This window comes from Hydra vulgaris, chromosome 06, assembly GCF_038396675.1.
Source record: "Hydra vulgaris chromosome 06, alternate assembly HydraT2T_AEP".
Taxonomy (NCBI): domain Eukaryota; kingdom Metazoa; phylum Cnidaria; class Hydrozoa; order Anthoathecata; family Hydridae; genus Hydra; species Hydra vulgaris.
This window is the reverse complement of record NC_088925.1, coordinates 49,782,407-49,804,890: the sequence shown is the minus strand read 5'-3', so window position 1 is coordinate 49,804,890 and position 22,484 is coordinate 49,782,407. Positions and strand designations below refer to the sequence as shown.

Here is a 22,484-nt window from a genome sequence, read left to right as displayed (position 1 = left end):
TTTTGAAGCATTTTACCAGATGAGTTAAATGATTTTCTAAAAGAGGATGAACTTATATTTGACGATATTCAATCTTTGTTAAGTGATAATAACGATGTTATTGTTTTCCAGCTTAATAAAAAAAGTTTACACATACAATCAAAAATCTACAAACTTGGTGTTCCATTATTTATTTTAGTAATTTTCAATGATTATTCATTTGTAGCTAACCATAATGGCACAACTTGTAATATTTCCTCTTTAGCTGTAATTAAATTAAAGTTAATAAAAACAAAATCAGCTTTATTTGAAGCAGTTAGATTTTTAAAAAATAAAGAAAGCTTGCTTCAGTCAAATGTTCTATTCGAACACCTTAATGCTATGAGAAAAGTTAATGTTGGTAACGTTTTATATACTTCAGATATTATATGTAGAGCATATGAGTATTTTGCTATGCGACGAAGTTTATATGATTGTTTGTGTATTGACTACAAGTTGCCAAGTATAAGGACTTTAACATGATTGACTTCAAAAATAAGCTCAACGGAGGACCTAAGTTTCATAAATAGTATTTTTATGAATTTAAATCAATTGAAAAGAACTTCTATACTACTAATTGATGAGGTCTATGTCAAAGCTTCATTACTTTACCAAAGAGGTGCTTTGTTTGGTCAAGCAGTAAACTACCCTGAAAAGTTAGCTAAAACAATTTTATCATTTATGATTAAATGTCTTTTTGGAGGTCTAGAATTTATATGTAGAGCTCAACCTGTTGCAAATCTTTCCTCTGAATTTCAGTTTGCTCAATGTCAACAAATTGTCTATACAATAAATAATATTGAAAATAGTAAGACACTGGTAATAATTACTGATGGTAACCGTGTAAATCAAAGATTTTTTGGAATGTTTAAAACAGTTGATAGTAAACCATGGTTAACAACATCAGGTATATATTTATTGTATGGTTATGTGCATCTCTTAAAATCTATACGAAACAATTGGTTGACAGAAAAAACTGGTGAATTTCAATTTTTGAACAATAAAGAACTGGCTTTGGCTAAGTGGAGTGATTTAGAAACTATATATAAAACTGAGTCCAATAGTCTTTTTAAACTCTCTAAACTTACAGCTAAATCAGTTTATCTAAAACCAATAGAGAGACAATCTGTAAAGTTTTGTTTGTCTGTTTTTTGTGAAGAAACAGTAGCTGCATTAAGAACGCATCCAGAGATTGAAAATAAAGCATTTGAAGGTACTGCTGTATTTATTGAAAAATTTTTTTTTTTTTTCGAATGTTGTTAATGTCAAAGCACCTGGTGCTGGCATTCGGTTTAGAAATGAATTATGCGCAGAAATCTACTCAGTTGGTGATCAACAGTTACAACTGCTACGAGATATTGCTGAACTGTCAAATTTTATGAAACCTACAGGTAAACCTGTAAAACAGCTTACGCTAGATACTAGCAATGCAATAGCGCATTCATGCTATGGCTTTATTGATCTCATAGAAACTTTGTTGAGTAATGGAGCAAAGAATGTCTTATTAGGTTGTTTTTCAACAGATCCTCTTGAAAAAGCTTTTTCTAAGCTTCGACAGGAATCTGGAGGTACTTACTTTATAAACGCTAAATCTGTAATTGGAAAAATTAATATTCAACATACTAAATTGATATTACAACTTGACATTCCTGTTGATGGTATCGATGGTCATACTTGTGACATATGTTTTAGAGATATTTCTACTGATGAAAAAGAACTTCTGGATAATATACATGATCTTGAAAGCTCAGTTAATAAATCTACATTAGTGGCTATAGTTTACATAGATGGCTATGTGCAAAAAAGCGAAATAAAAATTTATGATGATTCTACCAATTATTATTATAAATATGGAAGTTATCTGTATAGCCTAAACAGAGGCGGACTTGAAATTCCTTCTGATACTCTTGTCCAATGGTCAATATTTTGCTTTTTTTTTTCATGGTGCTACTGACCCATTATGCAGAACATTTTGTGTTACTCAGTTTCAGTTCATTGTTGCTAAATATAAATTTAAAATCACAAAAAAACAATGCAGAGTATATTCTAATATTCTGCTAAAGAATTACTCACTAATTACCACTCCCAAAATACTAAATCATAATTTATGTGAAAATTAGTTTTGTAATTTATTATGCTATTTACTTGTTATGTTTTTTATTTTCTCATTAGCCTATATGTCTCTCAATATGTTTGGATTTGTAAATATTTACCCTGTTGAGATATATTGATAAAACTTTTTTTTTGCGTGAATCAACTTTTGTTGGTGTTTTTTATTGTTGGTGACTTTTATTATTACCATTTTTAGCAAAAAATATTAAAAATACAGTAATCTTTCTAATATATAGATATATACTTTGTTATGGTTCTGCTTGTTATTGATACTATTTAATATTACATAAATATTCTTAATGAAATTTGAAATACGAAAAATATGATTATCTTTTAACAATTTTTTTTTTTTTTTTTTTATATTTCCGTCTTTATTAGAGATTATTATTAGAAAACATAGACTGCCATTACACCCTACCTAATATAAAAATATATCAATATAAGTAAAAGTGAAAGTTTAATCGGCCTTCAGTTTTTACGGCATTTTGCGCGATGTCAAGGCCTGTTATTATAGAAGGCCGTGTGTGTGACGAAAAAGTAAAGGTACTTTTGCATCCACTGGCTATTGCACCCAACGTCTACATCATTGAAAAAGTAGGTTTTTACATTTTTGTTTTTGTTTTTTTGTTTAACTACTTATCCTAATTGATCTTTTTTTTCAGGATTCTCCTCATGGGTTCAAGCTCATTACGCATAATATGTGTTCAATTACCCATAATACGTTAGTCATTGTAAGTAATAAATTAGGAAATAGTTATTTGTGAAATATTGTAGTCAATGACTTCAACCTGGCTAATAATTAAAATTGCTCGACTAATTAGGTTCCTTATTAAAATTGCTCTCTTTCTCTCTCTCTCTCTCTCTCTCTATATATATTTTTTTAGAAAATGTTTGAAAAAAGTTAGAAGATACTAAAAACCTTGGTATTATGCAAGCCGAAGCGATATAATTAATTCAATCGACAAAAAACGGCGTGTAAATCGCAAAAGAAAAAATAATATTTTTAATATTCATTTTGGATGTATTGATTAATAGCATTTATTTTAAAATAAATTTATTTTGCAACACGTTTTTTATTTTTATAAAATTTCGTCATAATAGTTTAAGGTAAATCCCACATAGGTTATAGGTGGAAAACATCACATGTAAAAGATCAAAAAAGCTACACATTTTGAATACCAAATGAGATAAAGTAGCAAATACCAGATTAAGTTAAGCCTCTCTGAAAGCTTCCATGAATAATTTTAAATTACTATTTAAGTAATTTTTAAATTAAAAGAATTTTAAAAATTATCATAGAAGCGTTCGGACTTTTATTTGTCTAGTATTGACTACTTTTATACCATTTGGATTAAAATATGTGGCATTTAAGATCTATAACATTTAGTATTTTCCACCTATATCCCATGTAGGATTTACCACATAAAACCCATGTGGGATTTACCATATGAAACCCACATGGGACAAAATAATAATCCCCATATGGTAAAAACCAACGCGTATCCCATATGGGATTTACCATATGGAATCCATGTGGGATTTACCATATGAAACCCGCATGGGACAAAATAATAATCTCCACATGGGTTACATATGGAAAAAATCCACGCGTATCCCATGTGCGCTTTTTCACTGGGGTATGAAATTTATCTTTGCGCGTCTTCTTTCCTTATTTATTATTAGCATAATTATTAAAAAATTTACTCATTAGCCCTTACCTAACGCGTTCCGGTACTTAATATTTTGGCAAAACACCAGTGCTCAAAAGTGGCTGCAGTGGCGGATACAAAAGGAGGGTTGGGAAGGGGTAGGGGTAAGTGGGGGAGTAAATACCCTCCCTCCTCCTTCCCTCCTAGGAAATGTCAAACTTCAAAATATTATTGAAAAATTTATAAAAGAAATAACAAAATAAAACAATTATTCTGCCGCTTACTATTTACTTTTCTTGTTTTTTTTTTACAAAACTAAAACTAGCATTACAAAAAAATTTATTGTTGTAATTTTAACATTTTTACGATATCGAAGAAAAACAATGAAATTTTCTAGACATTTTAATGTTATATCATTAATTTATTCTATTATGTAATTTAGTACAATAAAAAACAATAAAATTACTATCGTTCTATTTTGAAAAACTTTTAAAACTGTTTTTAAAAACTTTCGAAAAAAAAAAATATTGATTTAGTTTAAATGGTAAATTTTTTGAAATTTATTTCAGAAGTATAATATATTGAAATAATGCCAAGAAACTGCATTAAGAAAAAACAATATCGGAGGAAAACATATGCACCTAATTTTGGTATCGCATATCTAATTCTCAGTCGGTAAATCTTCAAACATATGCACCTAATTTGGCTAATGGTTTATCTTTGATGGTCATATGAGTCATATTTCCTTAAAAACTGTTAAAAAAACAATTGAAAATTATATAACTATTTTGTGTTTGCCAGCATACTGTTTGCATCTGCTACAGCCACTTGATGTGGGAATCTTTCGCCAAGTTAAATATGCATGGTACGAAATCCTGGCTAATTGGTATACTTATACAGTCTGAAGATGGTTAGGAAATCTGTTTTTCCATCTTTACTAAAAAAACTTTATGATACATCTTTTAAGCCAGCTCATTTAGTAAAATCATTTGCCAAAACTGAATAAATTTTCCTCGATCCATCTGCTATATCATCTTACAAGTTAACTCCTTCCGAAGTCTATAATATACAATATTATAGATTTCTATAGAAAACAAATAATTGTGACAATAACATCCCTCGAAACATCACTTTGAACACCAATGACAATGATTAGAACAATGCTTGTGAAAATTTTTTTATTGAGAAGTCAAAAAACAAATACAATTCTCGCAAAACTATAATATCATTAGACAAAGACTTGAAGGATCAAAAAAATAAACTAACTATTTATATCAGATTATTTTAATAGAAATGAAACCATGAGAGAAATAGTGAAAGAACAGTTAATGGCTACAAAGGGTGATGTTTGTTTATACAAACAAGAAAAATAAAACTATAGAGGTGAGTATCTTAGATCAGAAGATGCGTTTAAAAGATTAAACGATGTAGAAAATGAAGGCTTTAAAAGAAAGATCAACCAACAAGGCAAAATGCAAAATAAAAAAATAGTTTATCAAAAATAGCAAACACAGAACAGTTAAAGATGAAGATGTTCACTTTACCCCAATGTGGGGGTAAAGTGAACTAGTAAACATATTTTTTACCCCAATGTGGGGGTAAAGTGAATGAGTGAACATATATTTAGTATTGTAATAACAATTTTTAATCTTTTATTTCATGTTGTATCTAATACTTTAAATGGTATAAATTTTGAAAACTGCAAGAAGTTAGGCTTTTTTTCTGAATAATTTTCTTTTAAATTTAGAAAACAGTTCACTTTACCCCAGTTTACCCTAACTGAATGAATTTCTGATGATCTAGTTTCTTATTTAGAAAACAAAAGTGTGTTTATTACTATTTTAAATAAATAAATGACAAATGATTTTTACTCTTTTAAATGAAACTTTTATTAACTTCAATGATCAAAAGGGTAAAGAGGACAAGCTTTTTAGATATTTTTTCAAAAGAATTAAAACTCTACCATGCTGAAAATACAGGACCATGCTTGTCCCATCATTTTGCCTTTATCTTCGGTGTCATCATCCGAACGATTTAGTTGGCGGGGCTAAAAATAATCAAATTACAATGAAATTTATTCTTTTTTCTCCAGAACCTAGACTTGGTATGGAAGCTGCTAATTTTGTAAGCACAACTAACGCAGAAATTAATAAAGAAGATTCAATAACTGCTACAAAAGATGATAGCTGTTTGCCTATAGACATTGGGGCATTTTTAACACGTCAGGTAACCAAACAAGATAAATACTGAATATTGAAATGCAATTGGTTTCCTGGTCCAAATTACAAATAAAACATATACATAAATTTCCGTGGATAATGATTTCAGAATGCCTTTATGTAACTTTTTGTAAGTATTGCTTTTTTTTACAAAAGTTGGGGGAACACACGGTCAAGTACAATTACTCAAGATAGTTACTTTACCTCTTAAAAGTTATTCAAAGCTTTTGGGATGGAGACTTAGAATTACATGATTGGGATGGTAAGGATGGTATGATTGATTGATGGTACATGATTGGTGGATGATACATGATTGGGGTGGTAAGGATGGAGACTTAGAATTACATGATTGCAATGCGTATCACAAAGTTGCTATGTTGGCAGTATCAGATATCATCAGAACATATGAATGTCCGTCTACAGATGTACGTAATTTAGTTAACAATGGAAGACTTTATTAGGCATAAGAAAATCGAGAACGATTAAAGCCAATAATTGAATCTATAATATTTTTTAAGGTCGACAGAATATTGCTCTGCGAGGTCATCACGATGATAGGGAGATCTTTGAAACAAATCAAAACTCTTTAGTAATTTATGATGGCAATCTTCAGGAATCGCTTCGCTTTCGAGTGAGCGCTGGGGACAATATTTTAAAAAACCATTTAAATAACTGTAATTTTAAACCAACATGCATAAGAAAAAGTATTTAAAATGAAATAATTGAACTATACGCTCAACAAAATCAGGACTTAATTAAAACAAGAATTTTTAAAAGAAAATTTTATAGCTTTATATTTGATGAAACAACGGATACCAGTCATAGTTCTCAAATGACAGTCGTATTAAGATATATTGATGTTAATGCCTGTGAAGTTCGTGAAAATTTTATTGGTTTTGTAAACTGCCATATTGAAAATTTTTTTGATTTTACTTGTGAACCTGTATTAACTGGAAAATTGCTAGCAAACTCAATTGCAAACACATTGACAAAATTGGCTACAATTTAAAGGATTGTGTTGGTATAGGTACTGATGGATGCAGCTTTATGTTAGGTTAAAACAACGGAGTGGTCACGAAGTTACAGAAAATCCTACCAAACGCAATAAAAAGTCCATGTTACGACCATGCTTTAAACATATCAATTTCCAAATGATCGTCTGTGCGAACTGTAAGAAATACAATTGACCCAATGAAAGAACTAATATCATTTTTTAAAGCTTCTACGAAATTAAGTAACGTTTTTAAATATATAAATAAGGGAATACTTAAAAGCTGATGCAAAACGAAATGGATTGAACAGCATGATTCTGTGTTAAGTTTTAGATCTTGTTAAGTAAGTATAGTAGAATCACTTGATTTGATATCTCAGTGGAATGAAAGGAATTCTTCAACAAAAGCCACATTACTAAAAAATGCAATATATGACCCTTTATTTGTAATAACACTTTGTTTTTAATACATTGGCAAATACACTTTTTATTTAATACATTGGCTAATGAACACAATGTTCATTAGCCAATGTAATAAATACCACAGTCTCTTTAAGTAAGGCTCTTCTTAAACATATCATTAAGATGTTATATAAAAGTCGACAGAATGAAGAAAACTTTAATGCTATGTTTATGACTGCATCAAAGTTACTTGAAGACTTACGTTCAAAAATCAAGTTTTCACAATTATAGGAAAACAAACTAATCGCGCAAACCTCAATACCAATGATCCTCTAGCTTACTATAGAGTCAATATTTATTTGCCGTTACTTGATAGCATACTTCTAGATTTAGAGTTCAGATTTTCTAATGAAACCTTGAACTCTTTTGAATTAAATGCAGCAATACCTAAAAATTTATTAAATAAAACATAGACAGAATTAACAGCATCCATAACTAACATACTGAGTTTTATGAAAGGGCTGCTCAACATAAATACTGTTGATGAGAATGTCCAATTAATGAAAGTTTTTTCAGAATTTAAATTTTGTGAGCTAAAATGGAAAGATGCAATCAAAAAGCAACAAGACCTACCTGAATGTGCGCTGGAAGCATACAAGCAATGTGATAGTAATGTCTTCCCTTTAATTAAATGTACTTTGCAATTGCTTTGTACCCTTCCTGTTAGCATTGCTTTGGGAGAACGGAGTTTCTCGGTTTTAAAAAGACTTAATACTTGGTTAAGATCCAATAAAGGACAAGAACGATTAAATGGCTTTGCTATGATGCATATCCATAGAGATTGCATCATAAATGTCAAAAAAATTATTGATAGTTTTGCATCTTCGAAAACTAGAAAACTCAATTTTATATTTTAGTTTGTTAAAGTCTTAAAAAAAAGAAATACTAAAGATATTATTTTGTCTTTTATTGCACATTACAGATAGATGTGCACCATGGTTTTAGCGGGCTCGATTTTTTAATGGGGTTTTGTGGAAAAAAATTTTAGTATTTAGGAGTGTTTAGGGCCCAAAATATTTTTTCTGCCTAGGGCCCTCGAGGATATAAATCCGTCCCTTATTACAGACCATATATTTATTTTCAACATTTTTTTCAAGATGTTATGATTTTTTCAAGATGTTATGTACAGTTACTTTCAATATATTTATTAGCAAACTTTTTTAAAGCATTCTAAATAATCAAATAAAACAGTGGTTTATCTGAAGAAAAAAAAAGCGGATTTTTTTATTATTGGTCAAATTCCCCCCTCCTTCCCCCCTTAGAACAATGACCTGGATCCGCCACTGACTGGCTGTTTAGTTTCTTTTAACATAAATTAATAAAAATTCATCTCACTTTAGATTTATTATAAACATCTATTAACAATATTTAAAGCCATAGAATAATTATGTAAATATAGTTAATTAAGGATAGACGAAAAAATTAAAGTTATAAAAGTCACTATAAAATAATAGTAATAAAAAAATATATATTTGTTATAAATTACGTATAATGTGAACATAAAAAAACATGTTTTTCAAAATAAAAAATTAGTTATTTTTATATCAACAAGCTTTAAATTCGAAACAGAATGCAATTGCTTGGCTTTATTTACCAAAAAGGTCTTCTAAAAATATAAGAAATAATTTGTAAGATTCCAGCCAAAAAAAAAAGTACTCATATGCAAAATATTGTAAGCAGTATAAATTAATTGAAAAAAAACTCACTCAATTTATTTTTGAATGTGTGAACTGAAAAAAAAAAGCATTTTCTTATATAAACTTTCAAGCAACAGTGCGAATATATATATATATATATATATATATATATATATATATATATATATATATATATATATATATATATATATATATATATATATATATATATATATATATATATAATATGTATATATATATGGGCCCCAAAATCTTAAAAAAAAGCTCTTTACATTTGCAAAAGAGCCAATAAATTTGTAAATGAGCCCCCTAAATTCGCTTCCCCACACACCTCAATGGTGTGTGTAAACTCGGAGCGAATTTATACACACCATTGGAGTGTGTGAGGGAGTCTTGCCACGGCTCTATGTATATATATATATATATATATATATATATATATATATATATATATATATATATATATATATATATATATATATATATATATATATATATATATATATATATATATATATATATATATATATATATATATATGTATATATATATATATATATATATATATATATATATATATATATATATATATATATATATATATATATATATATATGTATGTATGTATGTATGTATTCAGGATCGTCTCGAAGAGATCTTAAAGGGGGGAGTGACGTATCTATTTTTTGCCGAGTAAGGCCTAGAAAATTTTTTTGCCGACTAAGACCTTTAAAAAAATATATAAAAAAATAAAATAAGTCCTTGTTGGCTAACATCTGCCGACTGACAACTACAGATCCGACTTTGCCGACTCTAATGTCTAAATTTGCCGACTAATTAATTTTTAAGGAGCTTACCTCACCCTACTCCTCCCATCGGGACGGCCGTGTATACATTTACATATACATACATACAAATATCTTGGAGTACATTGAATAGTGTGCATAAAATTTAAAACGTCTTAATGGTTTTTAGGCTTCAGATATATCCTGACTTTGGGTTTCAATTTAGACAAACTTAAAAATTTAAAACATTATTAAATACAACACAAATATTGAGCTTCCTATAGATTTGTTTTCAGGCAAATAACATATTAAGGAAAATCTTTAAAAATATACCTCCATCTCCAACTTTTCCGGCTAAAAACGAAATAAAATTTTTTAACTTACTTTTTTTTAAAAAGTTTACATACATTTATAATCAAATTTTGAAAATGTTTAAAAGGTATAAAAGTCTTATAAGTAATTCATACCTCCATCTTTAATGGCTTTTCCTAGAACCAAAATAAATTTATATGAATAGAATATATGTAATATATATATAAATATATATAATATATATAATATATATATATATATATATATATATATATATATATATATATATATATATATATATATATATATATATATATATATATATATATATATATATATATATATATATATATATATATTAGGAATGTAACAATACATTTTTTTTAAATAAGTCAAATAGTACCAAAAACAAAAAATGTATACAAAATGAAAATAAAAGAACGATGTTTATTATTGAATTTGTTTTTGGCACTCTGACTTATTCGTTAAAAACAACAACAGCTTATAAACCCATGGGTCGAAAATGTATTGATAAATTTTATGCTGTTGCATCGTTACAAGATAATAATTGTTTTTTATGTGAATAAATTTTGCTCAAAAATTCTAGTGAACAATATTCTCTTCGGCAGGACTTCAAGAAGATCATACGATCTTATCATGAAGCCCTTTACAATATCAAATATAATAATAATAACATTAAAATCAAATTAACCAATAAAAATAAACCAACATAAACTATATATAAATGTGCATTTAAAATATAACTGGATAAAATATATGAGACAAAAGAACTAAAAATAAGAAAAAACATTTTCTGCTGAAAAGATAATTTTTATTAAATTTCGTTTGAAAGAAGTTTAAAGTCCATTTCAAAGACAAATCAAAATTTGGCAAATCTATTTTATTCCATCTAAAAGGACCGTGGTAAAAAATAATTAGTTGTTCAAATTTAGTTTGGCAGAAAGGTTCTTTTAGATTTTTTCCATTGCGAAAATTGAATTTGTTTATGGGTTTTACATTATATAGGTTTATAAATACATCAGGAGATAAATGATTTTTATATTTAAACATGAAACAAAATATTATTAACATTTAGTTCGTATACATTTAAAGCTTTCATTTCGCTCAAAAGTGGTTTTGAATTTAAAAAACGATTTACAAAATTAATCAAGCGAGCTGCGTTTTTCTGATGCTGATAAAGAGATTTAAATTTAGTTTGGTGCGCGCTTCTCCATACAATATTTGCATAATTTAAATGGCAGTGGATAAACAAATAGTATAGTTGTTTTAACTGTTTTAACATATGTCGAATTTTATATATAATTCCAATACTTTGAGCAACTTTCATGGAGGTATCATCGATTTGTTGTTTCCAGGATAAGTTTTTGACGACAAGAACTCCGAAAAGTTTTGTAACTTTTTCCCTTTTTAGTATTGCATTTTCAATGAAGAGTTCGGGCATCGTATTTTATAAACATTTTTTTCTGAATATCGGGTAAAAAAGTGTCCATTTTGTTGTATCAATATTGAGGGACAATTTATTTTTCTTAAACCAATATGAGATTTCATTTAATTCTTGAGTCATATTATCAAAAAGTGTATTTATGCTTTCATAAGATTGGAATAGGTTTGTGTCATTAGCAAAAATTATAGTTAGAGGCTTTGTTAAGGTCATTTATATATATTAAAAATAATAGGGAGCCAACTATGGATCCCTATGGGACACCACATGTTACATTCATTAATAAAGGCAAAGAAGGGTCTTGGATATTAACAAACTGCTTACGATTACTAAGATAGCTTTTGAACAAGCTTAGGGATTTATCATTAATTCCATAAAGTTCTAATTTTTTTAATAGAATGTGGTGATCGACAGTATCAAAAGCTTTAGACAAATCAATGAATACTCCAAGGGTATAATAAGAACTTTTAAAAAAATTAGAAATGCTACGTGTTAGTTGGAGAATGGCGCGTTCAGTAGAATTGTTTCTCTGGAAGCCAAATTGATTATTATATAAAAGTTTAGTATCAACAAAATAATTGTAGACTCATACATTATTCATACATTATTCTTTTTAGTATTTTAGAGATAACTAGAAGAACTGAAATAGGACGATACCTTGTAATGTTACAATGGTCACCTGATTTATAAATAGGAGTTATTTTTGCTACTTTTAGAGAGTCTGGAAAGGATCCTTAAGCAATAGATGCTTTACAAATTTTAAAGAGTATACCTTTCAAAATGTAAAAAAAATAAATAAAAAACATTAACAAAAAGCAATATATTTACCAGAAATATAGATGTTTTACATAAGAATGTTATAAGTTTTAAAAAATATTTGTACAGTCTACATTCTGGATGGTTCACTCTCATATAGCTAGGCTAAATCGAGGAGAGCGACCATACCAAGAGCGATCAAAGGAGTCTATTACAACATTTCCATTGATGCAATCAGCCCCAATTGCCTTATTCCGTTTTAATGATTTAAACGCTGCTTGAAATTTGCTGTATGTTAGATTTGAAAAATTTAAAGTTACATTAGACGATGTCAATTGATTTGTCATTAAGATAAGGAATTTTATTTAATAAGCTTGTCCGATTGAAGAAAAAAATTTATTAAATTCAAAAGCAATTTTATTAGGGTCATTCAATAATTTATTTTTTAATTTTTATTGCATTTGGTACTAGTATTATAGTTTTCTTATTTTTTCCCTTGATCTTGTTCATTAGTTGCCAAATACGCGTTGAACTATGTTAGTGCTTTGCAAACAAGTCAGAGTAATAATTTCATTTAACTCTTTTGCGGAGTTTTTCGAAATTATCTTTATAAATAAAGTAGTTATTTTTATGATTGACTGATTTATATTTTAGATATTTAATGTACAGTTTTTGTTTCACTTTTGATGATTTTTTTAATATATAATCCCAGTGGGATTTAAGCTTGCGACTAGCTAGTTTTATAGTGACTTTTAGCGTATTTTTTATCTCTTGTTTCATTTTGTCTTTATTGGATATTTATGATAATAATTAAACTAAAAATATTGCAATTTCATTACTATATGTTGATATTTTATATGATATCTAGATTTTATTACGATATCGGATCTTTTTAGCTATCGATATTAGTACGATATATCGTTAGCTACATATCGCAGCATTGTAGCTAGCTATAACATAACGATATATCTGTAGCTAGTCGATGGCTGCATATTGTAGCTTTGTAACCAAAGATATTATTACAATACATTGATAGCTACAAATTGCATGTATGTTGCTAACTGCAACATAATGACAAATGTAAGGCTAGTTAATAGTTACATATTTTAGCTTTTTTAGCTAGCAATATTGTTGTGATATATCAATAAATAAAATTGCAGCTTTTTAGCTTGCTAAAGCGTACCTATGAATCTATAGATAGTTGATATAGCTCAATATAGTCAATATAGCTGGCTAAAGAGCTGTAGTGTGTAACGAGCTGTTACTGAAATTTCAGTTTTCAAAAATTTTTCAAAAAAGTTTTTTTTAAGTTTACATTTTATACAAAATATTGACTATCTTCAGCGTTAAACTTAAATGAAAGAAGGTTTTAGTTTAGGGATTAAAAAAAAAACCCACCTAAAATTTTGTTCAGAGTAGTTTGAAAATGGCAAAAATTTGCCATTTTCAATTATATGACAAACAAAACAATAGAGCAATAAGTTATAAGTAATTAAAGTGACGTTAAAATTACTAAATAATGATAACTTTCTAAGCATGTTGAAGCTTATAAAAAGAATACAACAATTTTTTAAAACAGAGCATAAAAAAGTATGCTAACCGTGGAAGTGGGCATGCCAATTATCTCTAGTTATCAATCTGCGCACAACTCATTGAACTAACGGGGAAGCATATTTTGTTTGAAATAATGTTACGTATCGAAGAATTGAGGTATTGCTCAAGATCGCTAAACTCCACAAGCAAGTAATTTTTTTTGTAGAAATTTTACCAAGGTGTACGCAACTTTATTTAATGATGAATAAATAGTCAACTTTATTATAAAATAAAATATGGTCACAAACTATGATCATTGCCTTATTATTACTTTCATAAAACTATAACATTATGTTCAACTATAATTTCTTAAGAATTGTTTTAAAATTATAAAAAAGAAATGAAACTAAACGAAAAAGTTTGAAATATGTATTTAAGTTTCCTAATCAGGGCCGTCCCGAGGTGATATTAAAGGTGGGGAAGGGGAGGGGGTGATACATCTGTTTTTTGCCAGCTAAGGCCTAGAAAATTTTTTTGCCTACAAAAAAAAAAAGCTCGTTGGCCAACATTTGCCGACAGCCAACTATAGATCTAACTTTTCCGACTTCAGTGTCCAATTTGCCGACTAATAAAATTCGTAGGGGCCTCTACGAACGTTACTAGCCCCCGGGGGCTAGTAACCTCCTACGCTGTCCCCTCGGAACGACCCTGTTGGTAATCATAACCATTATTAATTAACAGAAAATTTAGTTGTATCCATTTTCCACATCTTTTGCTTCTTTTATCTCCATTTATCTTGCATTTTGTCTGAATGATATTGTAAAAAATATATATTTTACTATACAGAAAACCATTCCAGTACGTGAATTTTTATTTTTCTTTATTTTAATATTTTAAATTTGGGTTTAAAATTAATATGCTAAAATGATTATTGAAATAAACAATACAATTATGATTATCTAAAAAAAGTAATTGTCTTTTTCATATTTTACTTTATTTACTCATATTTTAGGGTAATTGAATGTTTCAATATATACTATATTTGTTTTTGTTTTTTACATTATTCTTGTGTTAATGCAACTATATTTTTTAAATTATAGAATGATTTTCTAAAGGATTCTAACGTATTTAACGTTTCTAACGTTTTTAGTAATTTTAACGTTTGATACTGGCCCGTCTTTGGAACACTTCTTACCTCAACAAAATAATAATTGTGACCCCATTCCTTCTCTCTTCGAAAAAAAAAATCCTTATTTCAACACGATTTTTTAATAAAGTTTATTTTTGAAACATTAATGCATTAGATCAAAAACCAAAACGTATATACGTAACAACTATATACGTAACTAATTGTAATAAGTTAAACTAAGGAAAAAGCAAGGAAAAAATAAATCTTTGTAACTTACATTTATTAAAACACTTCAGTCATTTAAACGAAGTACTAATATTTATAAAGGATTCTTTATTTCTATTTTGGCTACATAATTTTTATAAGAAAAGGGGCATCCATAAAGCACGTACGCAGTGAAACCACTGATTTATGTCCTCTTTCTCCTTTGTACTCACCTGTATGCTTTCAACGCCTCCCTAACCTCTGCGTATATATTCCCTCCAACCAACTCCCTCAACGTATTCATATTTATTACATTTATTAAATCTAACCCCCTTTCCGTATGCATAACTTTTTTAAAAAATTAAAAGCTAAAAAACCTCTAGTTAGTTCGACGTTTCTCTGTACTTAATTTAAAATTGGGAAGTTATTTACAAAAGGAAAGAAAAATATAAAAAGGATTCTTGTTGCTAGTATTTTTTATTTCGTGAAATTTAATGCTTTTGTTAAAAAAATTATGTTTTAAGAGAGATAGAAAATGAGAGATTGTTAAACGCGTACATAGTAGCTGACATTAACACCCCCTTCCCTTGCACTCGTTAGTTTTTTATTGCATTCTTAAGTTTTTGAGTAATCAACGTCTAACTGCGTACCTACTATATGGAAGACCCCTAAGTTATTTTGTTATCTTGCGGTGACCTTATAAATCAGCGAATCAATTGGTATCACCTTCCACAAAAAATCCGGTATAAATACTAACATTAAATTGTCATATAGTTTAATTTAAATTAGCCTCTTTATTTGGCCTCTAAACGTCCTGACTCACAGCGGCTGCCCATGCTAGATTAGACATGGGTAAAGACGGGACTAATTAGATATCTTTTATTTGAAGGCTTATAAAAAATTTATTCCCATAAAAATAACCCCATACTAGAGCTTTGCGAGATTAGGTATTTTATCTTCGATCGAGTTCGATCTAGATTACAAAAGTACTAGTACTTAACACATCACCATCAGCAACATTGTTGTTGGTTGCAGTTACTCATGTTATCGAGAGATTCCCACAAGGCTGTTGATTGTGTTTCTAGTGTAGACTCCGTTACTGAGTGCTGAGGCTGGACTGGTTTTGGTCCTGAACCTGGTACTGTTGGAAGTTTATTGAGTAATTCACGAAGCTTTGATAAGTTGGCCACCAGCTTCTCAGGTTGCTTGCAGTAAAGTAACTTGTACCGGAGATCTACCAGTGTGGAAACTGCATCTGGTTGAACCTAATAAAATATTACAGAAACTGTCAAATAGTTCAAGAAATATAGATAGCTAGATATTAATATATTAGATAAGTATGACCATGGTCCGTCATGCAATTAAAGTTAAGAAAGCTCTATGTGGTTTAAGTCTCCGCGCCAGTAAAATTCCAGAGCCTTTATTTGCAGTATCACTGATGAAACCGTGCAATTTCTGGTGTAATCCATGCAGAGCTGGTATTTCCATAAATAACGTTGAGTAACTTTCACCTCACAACTCTCTGCTAGCCTAAAAATTTTTACATAACCTTCGGCGAGTTTCCATTCGTTCGGAGTGAGATTCTCCACCTTACCAGTTAATGCGATTTCATCTGATATGGGCGCTTTCTCTTCCACAAGGCGTTCAATCATGTAGTAGTCGAAATTCCAATGCGTTGATACACTCATTATGAGCCCACGCTCATCTCTTTTTAATTGCCTTTTTTGTGCATACACCAATTGAGATGATTGAATACTGTGATGGTAGTGCGATTTTTTTACATTTTGCTATCATACTAATCATGCCTTTATTTTCGGATACTGCATCATTAATTGATAATTGACTGCTCTCATATTATTACCTCTGTCTCGAAGAACATATATTGGTACTGTTCTTGGTAGCGACTAATCTTCAATTGACTTCTCAAGAGATTCTAATATTGCTTCGCCCGTATATGACACAGCCACAAGCGGTTTATTCTCCAGTGTATATGATTGCATTTGAAAATCAGCAGTTAAATATATCAAACAAAATGATATATAGGAATGCGCGAGAAGTCCAGTGCGCGAGAAGACCATATATCTGTGGAAAAGCAATAGGATAGCATGCCAATAAACTCAGTAGTAATGCAATCAATCAATTCTCGTTTTAAATTTTAGTATATAGTCGGCACAATACTGCGAGAAAAAGTGGTCCTGCTCGGAATATGATACTGAGGAACAACCAATTTCATAAGCGTCTGAAAATCTTGTCCTTCTACGAAAGTTATTTAGCTTTTTCGTGATCTTAGCCCACAGATATATGACACTAACTGACAGTTGTTTTCCTGCTTTATTTTCTTTCTTTTTCATTCTTTTTGCTTCTTGTGCCATTTTATCACACTCTACTGATTCCTTCTTATGATAACTTCTGGTGAGTAAATAAGCCAGTTGTAGATAAAGTAGGACAAGATATTTTTTGACTGCATTTTCCAATTTTACAAAAACCAAAAATAGTATCGTTAATTTTACGCCTATCAAAATAATTCCAAATAACGCTCCTTACTATCTCGTCCTCCATTTTGAAGCGTTTTAATATAATTTTACAGCAACTTTTTAAATATCGAACTTTATGTTTGAAGTTCGAATTATATTCGATTAACTAAACACTTTCGATTCGAGTTTGATTATTGAATAAACTCGAACTCGAACTCGAAACTTCGAGTTTCGCACACCTCTACTACATACATGAAAAAAAGAGCACCATAGCTTTGCAAATTTCCCTCGTGACTTATTTTTTTGTCTAAGTATTTTCAAGAGTTGCCCAAATGCCAACGAACGACGAAAAAAGAAAACACATAAACCGTCCTCGTACTCGCAAAATATTGTCCTCTACATTTACTATAGACAAAATTGAATGCACTATAAATTAAAATTTTTAAATGATATTAGTCTAATTACTCGCTCAAAGATTCTACGAAACTCTACCTTCCAAAAGATTTGAATCTTAGCCAGACGCATACAATATAATTGGAAAGTCGCCCAGGTGAACCCTGTACTAAACCCTAGATACTTGATCCATGTACAAGAGAAAGTTAAAGGTAATTATGTTTGTTTTATTTCACCTACAGAAATTAAATCGAGTAAATAATCAACATTTTTTAGTGTAATAAAAATAAATAACATGTAATTTATTTTGAGTCTTTTTACTTATTTTAAATTTGAGTCATTTTTTATATATAACGTTGCAAACAATGTGTTTGGGGGGGGGGGGGGGGCAAATGCCCCTGGTGCCCACCCGGTTGCTATGGGCCTGATATATATATATATATATATTTATATATACATATATATATATATATATATATATATATATATATATATATATATATATACATATATACATATATATAAATATATATATATATATATATATATATATATATATATATATATTTATATATACATATATATATATATATATATATATATATATATATATATATATATATATATATATATATATATATATATATATATATATATATACATACATACATACTATATATATATATATATATATATATATACATATATACATATATATAAATATATATATATATATATATATATATATATATATATATATATATATATATATATATATATATATATATATATATATATACACTAGATTTGAAAAATGTGAAAAGAAAAATTAAAAATATAAAATAAAAAATTTTGAAAAACAAAGATTTGCATTCCCCTTTTTCTTTTTGATAAAAATGAAATTCCTTGCATTAATTCTTCTAACACTGGAAATTCTAAATTCCTTGTTTAAACACTTCAACTGACAAAACCAAATATTTGCATACTTTTAAATATTTTTATTGACAAAATATAGTTTGGAATTTTTACATTAATTGTTTAAATTTTATATTAGTTGTTGTGGAAAAACATAATCTTTAAACAGAAAACAAAGCAAAAATACGTACACATTTCTACATCGTTTCGTTAATTTTTTAACAAAACTAGTTTTACGTAGTTAATTGCGGCAGTGTAAAAAATTAAATGTATAAAATGTTTATTTGGATTTCAGCCGTATTTTATAATGTATAAAAAAAAAAAAAAAAAAAAATTGCACAAGGGTACGGACTACCTACCTCTCTATATGTGTTCATAAACATGCACACATTTAGCTTCATTTTTGTGCTTATGTGTTTGTGTTACTATTATATTTTGAGCGCTTTAAAAAGTGTCATTATTTAGTAAAACATACCTGCATCTTCACCAAAATTCTTTACTAAAAATAAAAAATAAATGTACTCTTAACTTTTTTTAAATACTACAATAAATTAACATATATTACTTTTCGGGTTTTATAGTACTTTGTAACGTTTTTTAGGTGAAAGTATTTGTCAATATTTAAAAGAATGTTTACCTCCATCTTTGATTTTCTCTCCTAAAAAAAATATGCGAAGGTTATAAAAATGATAGTTTTATAATTGCATAGCTGAATAAAAATATATAATGCTATAACAATATATCATTCTACTAAAGCTTAATAATCAATAATTGTGTAATTGTTATCACTTTTATATATATATATATATATATATATATATATATATATATATATATATATATATATATATACATATATATATATATATGTATATATATATAAATATATGTATGTATATATATATATATATGTATATATATGTATATATATATATATATATATATATATATATATATATATATATATATATATATATACATATATATATATATATATATAATTTAATTGTTTGTTTGTAAAGAGGTTAAAATATGACGTCAAAGCATAGGATTCGGGCCAACTTTTTTAATGTTTAAGCTGAGATACTAAACTTTTACTATTCTAAGCTAAAGCTATTTGGATCCTTTTGTTAAGCATCCTCACTTGAATTAAGCATAAACATACCCAAGTTAATATAGTTTACTGCATATCTAAAATCTTTTTTCTCAAACACCAAAAAAAGCTGGTACAATTTTTGAAATAGCGAAAATTTTGATTTTTGATTTGTGAAAATCAAAATTGTAAATCAAAGTAAAATAAACGTAAATTCTAATAAATTTGTCAAAAAATAAACAAATTAGCAACTGCATAACACAATGCTCCAACTTTGATTGGTTGCAATGAACAAATAATACCAGATAATAAATTTATGTCTGCAGAATAATAAACACAACTTTTATGATACTATGAGATATACTTGTAGTTTTCTCTCTCTTTCTTTTTTTATTTTGTCTTAACTATTTATTTATTTTTAAATAGGAAAGCAGGGTAGGATGGATAATGGGGCAAGATGACTTTTCGTATGACAAAAAAAGTTTAAAAAGGGTGAAAACAAAACTGCATTTGTTTCTTGTATTTTAAAACATTAGTTGATTTTTTTCAAATTTTTTTTACATAATTTTATACGCATAAGTTTGTTTTTTGCGCCTAAAAAGATACCTCGATTTTGCAAACTGCAAATGGATGATCAAAATTTTCGAATTTCACACTTGAAATAAAAATTAAGATATAAAGTTTATAAATTTGTCATCTTGCTCCGGTCATGTGGCAATACGACAAGTTTGCGAATTTCCATTTTAGTTTTTATTACAAATTTTTCTACCTTCAAACTGAACAAAAAACCTATGTAGGCAATTAATCATTATCTTACCCCGTTTTTCTCTATTAAATAGTTGACAATAAATATTATTAAAACGCATAAACAAATAAAACAACATGAAAGTAACATAAAACATACCAATTTCTTTGAAATTTGTATCTACAAAATAATGTTCAATTCAAAATTAGAATAACTTTTTTTAATGAGTTTTTAATATTTATTAAAATCACCAGGTTACATAACACTTTTTATTTTTACTACCTTGAAAACTTGCCACGAACAAAAGTGTCATAAGAAACAAACTCATCCACATTGTTCTAAATAACGACGGAGACAAATTTAAATGTTTTTCTATTTAATTTAAAATATAATTTTCAAAATAGCAAACTATTGAAAAAAAAAAAAATAATGACAAAAATAAACAAAAAAACGGTAAAAAACGACATTACTTCATTTTTGCGCTTTCCTTTTTTTTTTCTTTCGTTTTAAAGTGTTTTAAAATAGTTCAAACTATTAAAGTCAAGAGAAAATAAAAATGTTGACGTCATAAAAACTAGTTACTCTAGTTTTTAAAATAAACACGACACGATAAAATAAACACGACACGATAAATATTTATATAGGCACGACAAAATAAATATTGATTATCAAAGCAAACAGTTAACTTGTTATTATTTAACATTTGTTTAAATTAAATTTTTTTAAGCAAATATTAACTCACCATTGGGCACATTAAGAAACAAAAACTACATTATGTTCAGTGACCTGTGCTAAGTAATGTTAGTAAACAGAAAAGTACAATTTGGTTAAGGACTTCACAAAAATTCGAGTTTGCAGTTAATAGAAAAATTAACACAAAATATTGAACGTAATGTTGATAAATATATCATACGAAAGCAAAAATATTGCATTTAATAAAAACATCAGAATTATTAAAAACTTATAAAAGTAAATATCTCTAATATGCAAGTTACAAATTATATTAACCAAACACAATAGCTTATTGCTATAGAGATGGTAAAAGATTTTGGAGTTTTCAGATAATTTTTAAAGTGATACTTTCGGATTCAAATTTAAAATAGATACTTCCGGACTTGAAATCGTTGCCATCTAACTGTAATATTATTAGTGTTTTTAAAAATTTTCCCAAATATCATTCACGCTGAGACGTATATAATAGTTATCTTAATGTGGAATTTTATATACATCCAATAAAAATTTTAAGTTACAAATTCCCTTAAACTAAAAAAGTTGTCAAATCAATAAACAACAGTAACAACAACAACAATAACAACAAAAACTCTAAGAAGCTTTTTGTTTTAAAATAATTTAAATTAAAACTAAATTTATTTCAATAAATACATATATATTTGTAAATAATTAAATAATAACCACCGGGGATCCTAGTGGTTATTACCATGGGTTACCATGGTAACATTATTTTTTAATACAAATCCCTAAAACATTACCAAACACAGCGCTGCAAATCAGTTATGGATCCAGGTTTTTTTGGTGTTTGAACTAACTTCCAGACATGGAGCAAACTCTAAACA

General features: G+C 27.9%; 1 long non-coding RNA gene across 2 annotated transcripts in view; it reads right to left on the bottom strand.

Annotated features, from left to right (window-relative positions):
* Positions 1–8,776: 8,776 nt before the first annotated feature.
* Positions 8,777–22,484, bottom strand: part of LOC136081943 (uncharacterized) — a 73,145-nt gene continuing 59,437 nt past the window's right edge. Inside the window, exons 1-9 of one of the 2 annotated variants that reach the window (XR_010639258.1) lie at positions 21,381–21,493; positions 21,193–21,248; positions 21,070–21,090; positions 19,710–19,730; positions 19,548–19,571; positions 10,362–10,382; positions 10,228–10,248; positions 9,158–9,181; positions 8,777–9,057 (exon numbers count right to left, since the gene is read on the bottom strand). This is a non-coding gene — a long non-coding RNA (uncharacterized LOC136081943). Of the gene's footprint in view, positions 9,058–9,157; positions 9,182–10,227; positions 10,249–10,361; positions 10,383–19,547; positions 19,572–19,709; positions 19,731–21,069; positions 21,091–21,192; positions 21,249–21,380; positions 21,494–22,484 lie in introns of those variants that run through there. The other variant, XR_010639259.1, reaches the window with a different exon arrangement.